Raw genomic sequence first — 12,375 nt, forward strand, 5'->3', positions numbered from 1 at the left:
TTGCTTCTCTTTCTCTGACTACAAGGGGTGCCAGGCAATTTCTGCTGATGGCAAATCTTTGCAGACTAAAATCAATTTTGTGTAATTCTACACCTGTTCTTTTATGACAATAAAGGAATAATGAATCTTAATATTTACAAAAAGACTTGGAACTTCTATCACTCATCAGGGGTTCTCACATGCCCAGACAGTTACTTAAATCAATTAATGAGCATTCTCCATGTGGTGGTGGTGGTGAAGGAAAGTGTTTGTAGTTGCATCGAATAACCAAACAACACAAAGTGGCAACCTCTGACGAATGCTTTATTGTTAAATTCAACAATACAATGTATAACAGGAGCCCCTGGAAATGGTGTCCGCCACCAGTCAAGCTTCATCTCCTTTTTCAACTAGCGCGCTTCGAGGGAACTCATCGTAATGAATACAGTGGCTGCAGCGGGTGCAGACAGGCAATAGAAGCAGCTGTCTACATCCCTTTCTTGGGCAACCCCCTTCACATTACCACAATCCATGTAATGTCGTACGTTAATAATTATAGTTCAGCAGTGAACAGTCAGCCCAGTTTAATCCCGATATTTTGGGTTGGGCTTACAAGGGTGCCCAAAGTGTGTTATGTAGTAGCAATTGGTGGAATTGAATGCTTGGGGAGCTTCAGCTTGAAAGGATATGTCATCCGTGGTCTTGGGGTTTCGACCATTTGTTTCATGGGTTCTCTACCCCAGGTCATGTTCCAGATCCTGGTTTACAGTCTCATCAGCAATGGATCGGGATGGGGGTGGTTGGTTTGTAGTTTCATCAGGAATGGTTCAGGATGGGGGTGGCTCCCTTATGGGTAGGATGTGTTGACGGTTTCTCTGATGCACCCTTCCTTCTGATTTCACCAGGTCTGACCTGGGCTCCTGGCTGCTTCTTTCGACTATGCCCATATGCTCATAGCCCTGTGGAGTCAGCATCCTTATGACTTGCCCTTTTGCTAATGGCACGAGCGGTTGGCTGTTTCTATCATAGCACCTTTTCTGCATTAGCCTCCTGTTCAGCAGTTGGGATTTAATTTTTTTGCTGGTTCTTTAGCTGAGGCTCCAAGAGTCTCCTTGCCACAGGCAGAGTTGTCTGTGTCTGCCAGGACATGAATCAATGTGCCGGAGAACCCATTGTGGCATCGCCGGGGATGTTCCTTAGGTTCAGCAGGTTTAGGAACACATTCATATTTTCCCTGTGGGACTTCTCCATGAGTTGCTTCGCACTCCTCACGGCACTTTCAGCCAACCCGTTTGGCTGCTAGTGATGTGGTTGAAATCCCATGTTGTTGCAAAGCGTCTGAATTATCATTTTTGAACTGGGTGCTATTGTCCGATAGCAGAGTGTGGGGGGCCCCATGCACTGAAAAGTGTCTTTTTAACTTGATAATGACTGCCGATGAGGTGATGTTGGGTAAAAGGTCTATCTCAAACTATCCAGAGCATAAATCAACAAGAACCAAATACTGCTGACCATGTTATTCGAAGATGTCTGTTGCCATGGTTGACCAGGGGAGGTCCGGCACCACGTGAAGCTGCAGCGGTTATTTCTGTTGGTGCGGTCTGGTGCTATTGGTCATCCCTGGCCAAAAAAAACTATGTCTTTAGCCCTGCATTTGGTTGCTTCTGCCGCTGGGTGCCCTCTATGCAGGACGCTGACACAAATGTTTTGCAGTAAAATCGGAACTACTGCTATCAGGCCTTTCATTATGATTCCATCATCGATGAGTTATTAATCTCGGAATGGGAAGTATGTTTGCATTTCACGTGGTAGACTGTGATGCTTGTCAAGCCAGCCACCCTTGATAAAAGTGCTCAGGGTCCATGTACTGTCTCAGTTCATCCAACTGGGAGGAGGAGATGTGCATTACGGTCATTATATCAAATGTGTCCTCTTCCTCAGCTTGCTGGATTGTGCATTTTCTGGGAGCACAAGATAGCGCATCGGCTAAGTGAATTTCTTTTACGCACTTGTAAATTAAAGTCACGTTGTATTTCTGGAGTCTGAGCATCATTCTCTGTAATTATGTATGGGCTGCATGGATTGGCCTTTTCAGTGTAATGGATAAATATTGGGAGGAATTTGGTAACATTTAGAGTGGGTTACATACATTCACACATTTTAAAACAGATCTTATTTGAAATACTGAAGAATTCATATTCAGTAACAATGCAGGATCCATGGAGAACTTTATGCACATTTCACAAGTAGGTGCTAATTGAAATTACGTCATGAAATTAATAGACCATTAATAGACCATTGTTTTGAGGAGACAAACTGGCTGCTTAAAAGTACTTACAGTGTGCTCACAGAAAGCTCACTCTTGGGTTTTGTTTATCTAAGACAACAGCTTGACCAAGAGAGGAGAACTCCTGTTGTTTGCTGAAGAAGGTGAGGGTTTTTGCAAGTGAGAGAGTCACATGAGCTTCCTAGCAGTTGGCAGTTGGAGAGAGAGAAAGAGAGAGAGAAGACGAAGCTCAACAAGCTCTCTCAAGCAGCTGAACAGGAAAAGCTGATGCGAAACAGAAAAGCTCCAGAGAGGCTGATGGCTGGAAATGCTATCTGTCTGATGTTTCTCTTGGAATAAGTGGAACAGAAAGGAACTCTGTGATAGTCTGAAAGAAAGAGGTTACCATCTGGAGAACCCTGATGGGGCAAGTTTCATCAGCAAGACCCTGAGGTGACTAGTGGTGGTACCTCAGTTGTGGAAATCCTGAATCAACAAATATCTCTCTGCAAACCCTACAAGAACCTTCCTGAGTGGTCAACATTTACCTTTCGAGCACCAAAGCCTGGGGAACTTTATACATGTTAAATTCTGTGCACAGTATAAGAATTGCCTACGACCAGTGTACTTGGAAGAAGGAGAATGAGATTGAACTGTGAACCAAAGAACTTTTCTTAAATTTACACACACATTACATACACGTGCACTTAGTATTAGAAAGGGGTTAATTTGGGTTAGTTAAGATAGAAATAAGTTAAAGTTTGATTCTTTTTTTCATGTTTAAAGATAATTAAAAACAACTTTTGTTTAAATAACTACTTGTCTTGGTGAATGTGAATTGCAGCTGGGTTTTGGGGTCCTTTGGGCTCGTAACATCAGAATTGTGACCAGAGGTAAGTGGTCTGAGTCTATGGTCACTGGTTTGCCATAAATGTAGTCATTGAATTCTGAACAGGCGAAAACTACTGCCAACAACTCCTTTTCTATTTGGGTGTATCTGGTCTCTGTGGTGGTGAGAGACCTGGATGCGTAGGTCACTGGTTTTCCATCCTGCAGGCATGCTGCACCCAGACCATATTATTATGCATCACAGGTTAGCATGACTGGTCTTCGTACGTTGTAGTACGATAGAACAGGTAGGCATGCCATGATATATGCCTTTTTAATGCGTGGAATGCATTTTGTTGTAGCTCCTGCCAGGACCAAGTCATGTCTTCATGCGTCAACTGCCTTAGCAGGGCGGTAACATCGCTGGTGTTTGGAATGAACTTGCTCAAGTCGTTGACCATGGCCAGGAAACATTGTAGCGCTGTCACGTCTGTCGGAACTGGCATTTCACTAATTGCTCTAGTCTTTGAAGGGTCTGCCTTCAGGACTTCTTCTGTGAAAACATGGCCTACATAACCGACCTTGTTCAGCTGAAATCTGCACTTATGGGAGATTAACTTTCCGGGCTTTGTCAAGTACCTTTTTTAAATGTGTCATGTTATTCCAGTCTTTGCCATCTACAAGTATGTCATCAACAATGATACCCCTCACCACTAGCAGAATCGATAAGAATAGATGATAATATAAAAGGAATAAAAATAAAAGACAGGGAATATAAAATCAGTCTATTTGCGGATGATGTGATAGTGTACTTAACAGAACCAGAACTATCAATAAAAGAACTATAAAAGAAATTGAAGGAATATGGAGAAGTGTCGGGATACAAGATAAACGTAAATAAAAGTGAAGCAATGCCTATGAATAACGCGGATTTCTCAAAATTTAAGGAGGAATCCCCATTCAGATGGCAAATGCAGGCAATAAGATACCTAGGTGTGCAAATAAACAAAAATCTAGGCCAATTATATAAACTCAATTACAATCCACTAATGAAAAAATTACAGGACGATTTAGAGCATTGGAAAGAGCTACCACTAACACTGATAGGAAGGATAAACTGTATTAAAATGAACATTTTTCCAAGGATACTATACTTATTTCAGGCATTGCCAATACAACTGACAGAAAAATTCTTCAAAGAGTTAAAGAAAATAATAAGGAGATTTTTATGGAGAGGGGGGAAACCGAGGATAGCACTAGATAAATTAACAGAATGGTATAAACAAGGAGGCTTACAATTGCCAAACTTCAAAAATTATTATAGAGCCGCACAATTAAGGTACCTATCAGATTTTTATCAAACAAGGGAAAAACCAGACTGGACGAGACTAGAATTAGATAAAATAGGGGAAAAGATACCTGAACACATATTATATAAATGGGACGAAAAATTGGTACAACATAGAACTTCTCCAGTATTACACCATCTCCTCAATATATGGAAGAAGATTCATGTAGAAAGAAATAAAACAAATTATCAAATACCAAAACTAATATTGACGCAAAATAAGCTACTCCCTTTTACAATAGACAACCTTTCCTTTAGAAAATGGGAAAAAAAAGGGATTAAAAGAATAGAAAATTGTTTTTCAGGAAGTAGATTCTTATCCTTTGAACAAATGAGAGATAAGTACAATATAACTGGAGATACAGCGCTGGCATATTACCAACTGAGATCCTACTTGAAAGATAAATTAGGAAGCAATTTGAGTTTACCAGAGGGAAGTAACCTTGAATATGTGATTACAGATACAATGTTAATCAAAAGATTTATAACAAATATGTATATTAAACTGCAAGAAAAGGAGAATGATGAAACAAATGGTAAAACTAAACAAAAATGGGAACAAGATTTAAATATAAAGATAAAAAAGGAAACATGGGAGAAATTATGTTCTGGAACGATGAGAAATACAATAAATACGAGGCTGCATATGATACAATATAATTGGTTACACAGACTATACATTACACCGCAAAAGTTAAATAAATGGGACCCAACAGTATCTGATAGATGTTTTCGATGTAAAAAAGAAAGGGGAACAACAATTCATGCAATCTGACATGTGAGAGAGTAGAAAAATTTTGGGATGATCTCAATCAGATATTAAATAAAATAACAGAAAACAATATACCAAAGAATCCAGAGATCTTTCTCCTAAGTAACATAAAAAATAAAGAATTTGGAATTGACTTGGAAGATGCACAGAAAAGATTTGTTAAGATAGCCCTAGCCGTAGCAAAAAAATGTATTATGTCAACCTGGAAATTGGAAGATAATTTGAAAATACAACAATGGTATATAGAAATGAATAAATGTATTCCATTAGAAAAAATAACATATAGTTTAAGAAATAATATTGAAATATTCGAACAAGTATGGGAGCCTTACATTAAATACAATAGCAAAAACCTACCGGGGACAAACATTACCTAAGTTGATGGAAGGAGAAGAGAAGAAAAGAATGGACTCAGTAGAATTTCTGGTGTATTTTTGTTGAATGACAACATTGTCTGACTGAATTAATGCAACCTAGATTGTATACCTAAAATGGATGAGAGGGGGGGGTGGGGGGGTGGCTTGGGAGGAGGGAGGGGGGGGAGAAAAAGTCACTGTAAATGTGTGAAAAAGAAAAAGTGTATATCATGGCTATTGTCATTTATGGTGTGAAAAATAAAAAATTTAAAAAAAAAACAAAAAAACAATGATACCCCTCAAAGATCTGCTCAATTGATCTTTGAAATACTTTGCTGGCTGAATTGATTCCAAATGGCATTCACAGGAATCTGTATCGGCTGAAACTTGTGCTGAATGTGGTCAGTGGTGATGACTATGACTTGTAATTAAGTTTGATTTGCCAGAAGGAATTCTTTACGTCCAAAATCGAAAAAACAGTTGCATCGGCCATCTACACGGCAACTTCCTCCACAGTACGCATTGGATGGTGTGGTTGTTTTAAAGCTGCATTGAGGTCTCTCGGGTCGATGCAGATCCAGATCTCCTGTCCATCTTTTTTCTTACCAGCCACCATGGAGGACACCCACTCAGTTGGGTTGAAGACTGGGGTAATCATGCCCAGATCCTGCATCCTGTCCAGCTCAGCCTTAACCTTGTCCTTCATTGCTATCCATATATGGTGTGCTAGACGAACCATGGGCCTCACTTCTGGGTCGAGCTGCATGGAGTATGTCACTGGCAGTTTTCCCAATTCTTCTGTAAAAAGGCCACTGTACTCTGAAATGATTCTGTGCATCAGATTATCTTCAGCCGGACTTATCTGGTGTACCTCTCTGCTGAATGAAACAAAACCTATGTCCATGCTTGCACTCAGGCCCAGCAGAGGCAGGTTATTTTCTTGAACTACAAAAGAAGTTAGTATGTGCAGCTGTCCTTGAACATACCACCGCAGTTGTACTGTGCTGTCGGTTCTAATTTTTCTGCCTCCATATGCTACTAGACTTGTGGACTTGGAGCACGGTATGACCCGTTCTAACTTCCTCAGTAGGTTGAACGTTCTTCATGATATGATGTTGCACTTGGGTCTGGTGTCAACTTTCATCTCTGCTGCTTTACCATTGATCTTTATTGTTACAAATGCTTCGTTAATCCTTCTGATTCTTGTTCGGTCTCCTGCCATCTGCAGAACCAATCCATCAACATAATACTCATCATCCAAGTTGGCTTGTACTTGTTCAGGTTCCAAGTGGTTAATCATCCTTCTGTACCTGGGTCTCAGGGCGAGTTGCTGGCTAGCTCTGCAGCATCTACTGAAATGGTTCCATTTCCGACATGCTCTGCACTGCTGGGCAAATGCCGGGCACATCTCTCATCTTGCCACAAGGTCACGCCGCAGTTGCCACACTCCATCCTGGGTGAGACTGTAGCAGGGGTTGGTTAGCTTTGTCTTCTTCTGGCTTCTGGCCACTGCCTGTTCGCAAGTCCCGCCTGGACTGCGTCTGAGCTCATGCCTTGCTTCTGCGGAGGGGCTAGCTTTCTGCTGTTCTCTTCTGTGGTTTCGTAAGCCAGACACGTGGAGATGGCCTTTGTTAGCATTAGTTCATTGTCACGCAGCAGTGCCTTTCTCATGCCTCCGTCGCAGATGGTGCAGACCATCAACTCATCTTCAATCGACTCACCAGGTCTCTGGTTTCTGGTATTAAATCTGTGCCTTTCCATCGTTAAGTTCTTTTGTGGATTGCATATTTCTCAAAATTTTGTTTTTAAATACTCAGGGTCCTCTCTTGACTCAGCTGGGCAGATAATGATACCCCCTTCACACACCTTGTTTGCATATATGAATTGAATTGCCTCAGAGCCTGTTAAATTTATTAAAATGTACGCTTTGACTCAGACAGACGTATACACTCCAATTCTCGGCCATATTGCCTTCAAACACAAGCGGGTCAGGCTTTCTGAATCCATCTGCCATTATGGTTGCAGTCTTAAATGTGTTGCAAGTGTGGCATTGGTTACTCACTTTTCACTTGAAGGCTTTAGGTTCAGACTTCTGACACCATGTTTGTTGATGCATCGAATAATCAGACAACACAAAGTGGCAACCTCTGACGAATGCTTTACTGTTAAATTCAACAATACAATGTATAACAGAAGCCCCTGGAAATGGCCACCAACCAAGCTCAACTAGCACACTTTGCGGGGACTGGCGCATGTGCAATAGCATCATAGTGAGTACAGAGAGTACAGACAGCCAATAAAAGCGGCTGTCTACAGAAGGGATTAACAGAAATCAACTTTAAAGTCAAGGTAGTATCCAGCTAACAATAAATTTAGATTCATAACATAACATAACAATTACAGCACGGAAACAGGCCATTAGGCCCTTCTAGTCCGCACCGAACCAAACACCCCTTTCTAGTCCCACCTCCCTGCACAATGCCCATAACCCTCCATCTTCTTCTCATCCATATACCTGTCCAACCTTTTCTTAAATAATACAATTGACTCCGCCGCCACTATTTCTCCCGGAAGATCATTCCACACAGCTACCACTCTCTGAGTAAAGAAGTTCCCCCTCATGTTACCTCTAAACCTCTGCCCCTTAATTCTTAACTCATGTCCTCTTGTTTTAAACTTTCCTCCTCTTAACGGAAATAGTCTATCCACATCCATTCTGTCTATCCCTTTCATAATCTTAAATACTTCTATCAAATCCCCTCTCAACCTTCTACGCTCCAAAGAATAAAGACCCAATCTGTCCAATCTCTCCCCATACTCCAGATGCTTAAACCCAGGCAACATTCTGGTAAACCTTCTCTGCACTCTCTCTACTCTGTTAAAACTTTGCTGTTGAATGAATATCCAAACTATCTGTTCTTGAACATCAAAGTAAAATTGATTTTACCCATGAGCTAGACATTTGGTCTACCTCACTGGAGGACATTTTGGGGTAGTCCTACCACTGTTGATTGTCCCTTCTCCTCTATAGATAATAGAGGAACAATCCTAACTAGAGAAGGAGCAGGAAGCAAATATCTGGCTGATTATATTACAACAGTAAATTTCACACATATATAGTCCCCAAACTTTCTTCACATAGATAAAAGAAATGACATCTTCATTGTGGACAAATGGAAATTCTGTTGGTGTAGATACTTCAGAATTAATTACTGATATTCACAATGGGTTTCTGTACATAGCAGATTCCCAAATGACCAATAAAAATATGCAGTTAATTGTAATTATGATTTTAACAGCCGTAATAAGAGTTTTTTTGAATAATAATTAGGACAACTGCAATATAAATAAATGACTTTTAAAGATATACCAGTGATGTTATATCTATAGTCACAACTTAACCTTGTCCAAAACTACCCTCGTTAAATCCACATTGAAAGAATTTTACATTATCAAAAGAATAATGTTTTCCATTTGTCAAAAAAAATGCTGTCCATGATATCAACAAACAAATGATTAATGCACTTGTAAAATATTCCTCTGTTCAATATTGTAATATAGCAAGCATTAACCCATTTCAATTAAAAAGATTAACACCTGTGTTAAAATAGGAAACAAAGGAATGTGCAAGGGCTTCTCTACAAATAATACCAACATATATTTCTCAGCTAAAGTCTTCACACTTGCTAAAAAAAGAACGACATCAATACATAGCATTTCAAAAAGATTTACTGGCATTATTGTTTACAATGGCAATTGTGATCTACCATATACTTGTGATATATGTTTATGCAGTCAAGTTTACAAAGCAATAAATAGCTCCTGTACACTGAATAAACAATGAGACCATATGCCAAGTCATTTGGGATTGTGTGGGAGCCACTTTTGCAAAGTACACTCAGCAGGTCTGCCAGTCTATGATAGCTATTATACGACATGAGTTTTATTGTGTGAAATTTCTCTTTTCTCTTTTGGAAGCCAGTACTTAATTATCACACTAGATGGTTGTTGCTGCATGTATAATTTTTTTTCCTACTCCTTCTTTGATCTCCCTATGACATGCCTATCTTTGGCTGAAAACGTGAGCGTAAAACTAGTTCGGATCTCTTTTCATTGTCGCGGAATGGCTGGCCAGTGGGCAGAATCTTGATGAGAATGATGCTTTCCTTTCACATTCCTTTCTTTGAGCAACCTTCAACCTTTAACACCTTCAACACCACTAAGGCAGAAATTGACAGGTATTTGATTAGTCAGGGCATCAAGGGTTCTGGGCAGAAAGCTGAGAAGTGGGGCTGAATGGGCAATGGATCAGCCCATGATTAGAATGGCGGAGTAGTCACGATGGGCCAATGGGCCTACTTCTGTTCCTATATCTTTTGATCTTATGATATTGGGAACCTCCTTCCCTATAGCACCTGATCGCCTGAAAATGCCTGAGATTGTCAGATCTCCGAAGCTAAGCAGGCTCAGGACTGGTAATTGAATGGGAAGCCACCTAGGAAGACCAGGTGCTGTGAGGGGCGCTGGACAAAGCGGCGACTCTTTCTGCCTTATGGTAGACAAAAGTTAAAGAATTTAATGTAGGTTATGTGACAATAATGGAACCTTTACCAGCATCACATGCCCTCCCTCACTTCAAAATGAATCAACAATCTCATTTTCACCATGGGCGACCAATTAATGATATGTCTCCATCATCCATATGCAAGGTTTTAAATCCCTTCACTTCTTTCTCAACAACACACCCAACCAGTTCCCTCCACCACTACCCTCCTTCTCCTGGAAAAACTTGATCTCACCTTCAATAACTTCTCCTTTGACTCATCCAATTTTCTAAATTTAGATTTAGATTTCAGATTTATTGTCAGAGTACAGACATGACATCACATACAACCCTGAGATTCTTTTTCTGCAGACGAGGCAGAATTCCCACTTATTGTTAGTGCAAAAAAAAACTGTATACAATGTACATATATAAACAAATAAAGAAATATAAACAAATTGACTGTGCAATATAGTGAGGAAAAAAACAATAAAGTGCAAAAGTAAGATTCATTAAATGAGTCCCTGTTTGAGTTTATTGTTGAGGAATCTGATGGTGGAGGGCTAGCACCTGTTCCTGAACCTGGCGGTGAGAGTCTTGTGGCACCTCTTTCCTGATGGTAGCAGTGAAAACAGAGCATGTGCTGGGTGATGTGGATTCTTATTGCTGCCCTCCATCGGCAGCATTTCCTGTAGATGTTCTCGATGGTGTGGAGGTTTTTGCCTGTGATGTCTTGAGCTGTGTCCACTACCCTTTGCAGGGTTTTACTCTCGGGGGTATTGGTGTCCCCATACCAGGTCACGATGCAGCTGGTCAGCACATTCCAAGTCAAAGGGATAGCCCTCCATGAATTCCAGCTATGCCTGCCATAGTGTTGGCCATGTGGAGCAATCCATGCTACAAGCCTACACAGGCAAGGTTCCTCAACACTTCCCCTGCTACAATGATGACCACATTAGCGCTACCCCCTGCACCCACAATGAGTTCGTCAACTTTATTCACTTTACTGCTGATTTTCACCCTGACCTCGAATTCATTTGGTCCATCTCCAGCAACATTCTCCCCTTTCTCCATCTTTTTGTCTCCACCTGTCCCTCAAACTCTCTACAGACATTTTCTTCAGACCCATCAAGTCCTACAGCCACCCGACCACGCTATTTCGCACCCAGTCCCCTGAAAGGATTCTAATCCTTTCTCTCATTGCCTCTGTTTCCAACTCTTCAGCTCTCAAGATTATGTCTTCCATTCCAGATCATCCAAAATGTCCTCCTTCTTCAAAGTATACAGCTTCCCCTCTACAACTATCAATTCAGCTTTTACTCGCATCTCCTATTTCTCACACATCTGCCCTGGCCACCTCCACTCCCAGATGCAACAAGGACAGGATTTCGCCTTATCCTCACTTATCACCAACAGCCTCTGCATCCAACATATTATCCTCTGCAATTTCCACAACCTACTACATGATCCCACCACCAGACACATCCTCCCTTCTCCTCCTTTCTCTGCCTGCCACAAGGACCGCTCCTTCCATTACTCCTTCATCCACTCATTCCTTCTCACAAATTTCCCCCTTAGTACCTACCCCTGTGACTGTAGGAAATACTGCACTTGAACCCAGACATTCTCCCTCAACACCATTCGAAGCCCCAAATAGTTCTTCCAAGTGAACCAATACTTCACTTGTGAATCTGCAGGGGTCGTTGACTGCATCCAGGGCTCCCATCGTGGCCTTCTCTACATCAGAGAAACTGGACACAGGCTGGAATATCAATTAATTGAGCACCTTCAATTAATTGAGCACCTTCACTCTATCCCCTGTAATAACAAGGACCTTCCAGTAGCCAACCATTTCAATTTCATGCCCCACTCCCACACTGACAGGTCTGTCCATGGCCTCATGCATCATCAAACTGAAACCACCTGCAAATTAGAGAAAAACATTTAATATTCCGTCTGGACACCCTCCAACCAGATGGAATTAATATTGACTACTCCAGCTTCCATTTGGCCCCTCCCCTCTTTCACGTTGCCCAAATGAAGCTAAAGCCCTACTGTTTGCACTTGAGATGTATCCCTCAAAGCTTGTATATTCATCATCTATCTAGAACCCTCTTAAACACTACAAACGTATCTCCTTCACCACTACCCCCTGAGGTTGTTCCAGACTCCCACCACCCTCTTTTATATAAAAATGTACCTTGCACATCTTTAAATTGCCCCCTCCCCCCGCCTCACTTTAAATGCATTTCCTCTCGTCTGTGACAATTTTACCCTGGGAAT

This window comes from Narcine bancroftii, chromosome 4 (genome assembly GCF_036971445.1).
Source record: "Narcine bancroftii isolate sNarBan1 chromosome 4, sNarBan1.hap1, whole genome shotgun sequence".
Classification (NCBI taxonomy): domain Eukaryota; kingdom Metazoa; phylum Chordata; class Chondrichthyes; order Torpediniformes; family Narcinidae; genus Narcine; species Narcine bancroftii.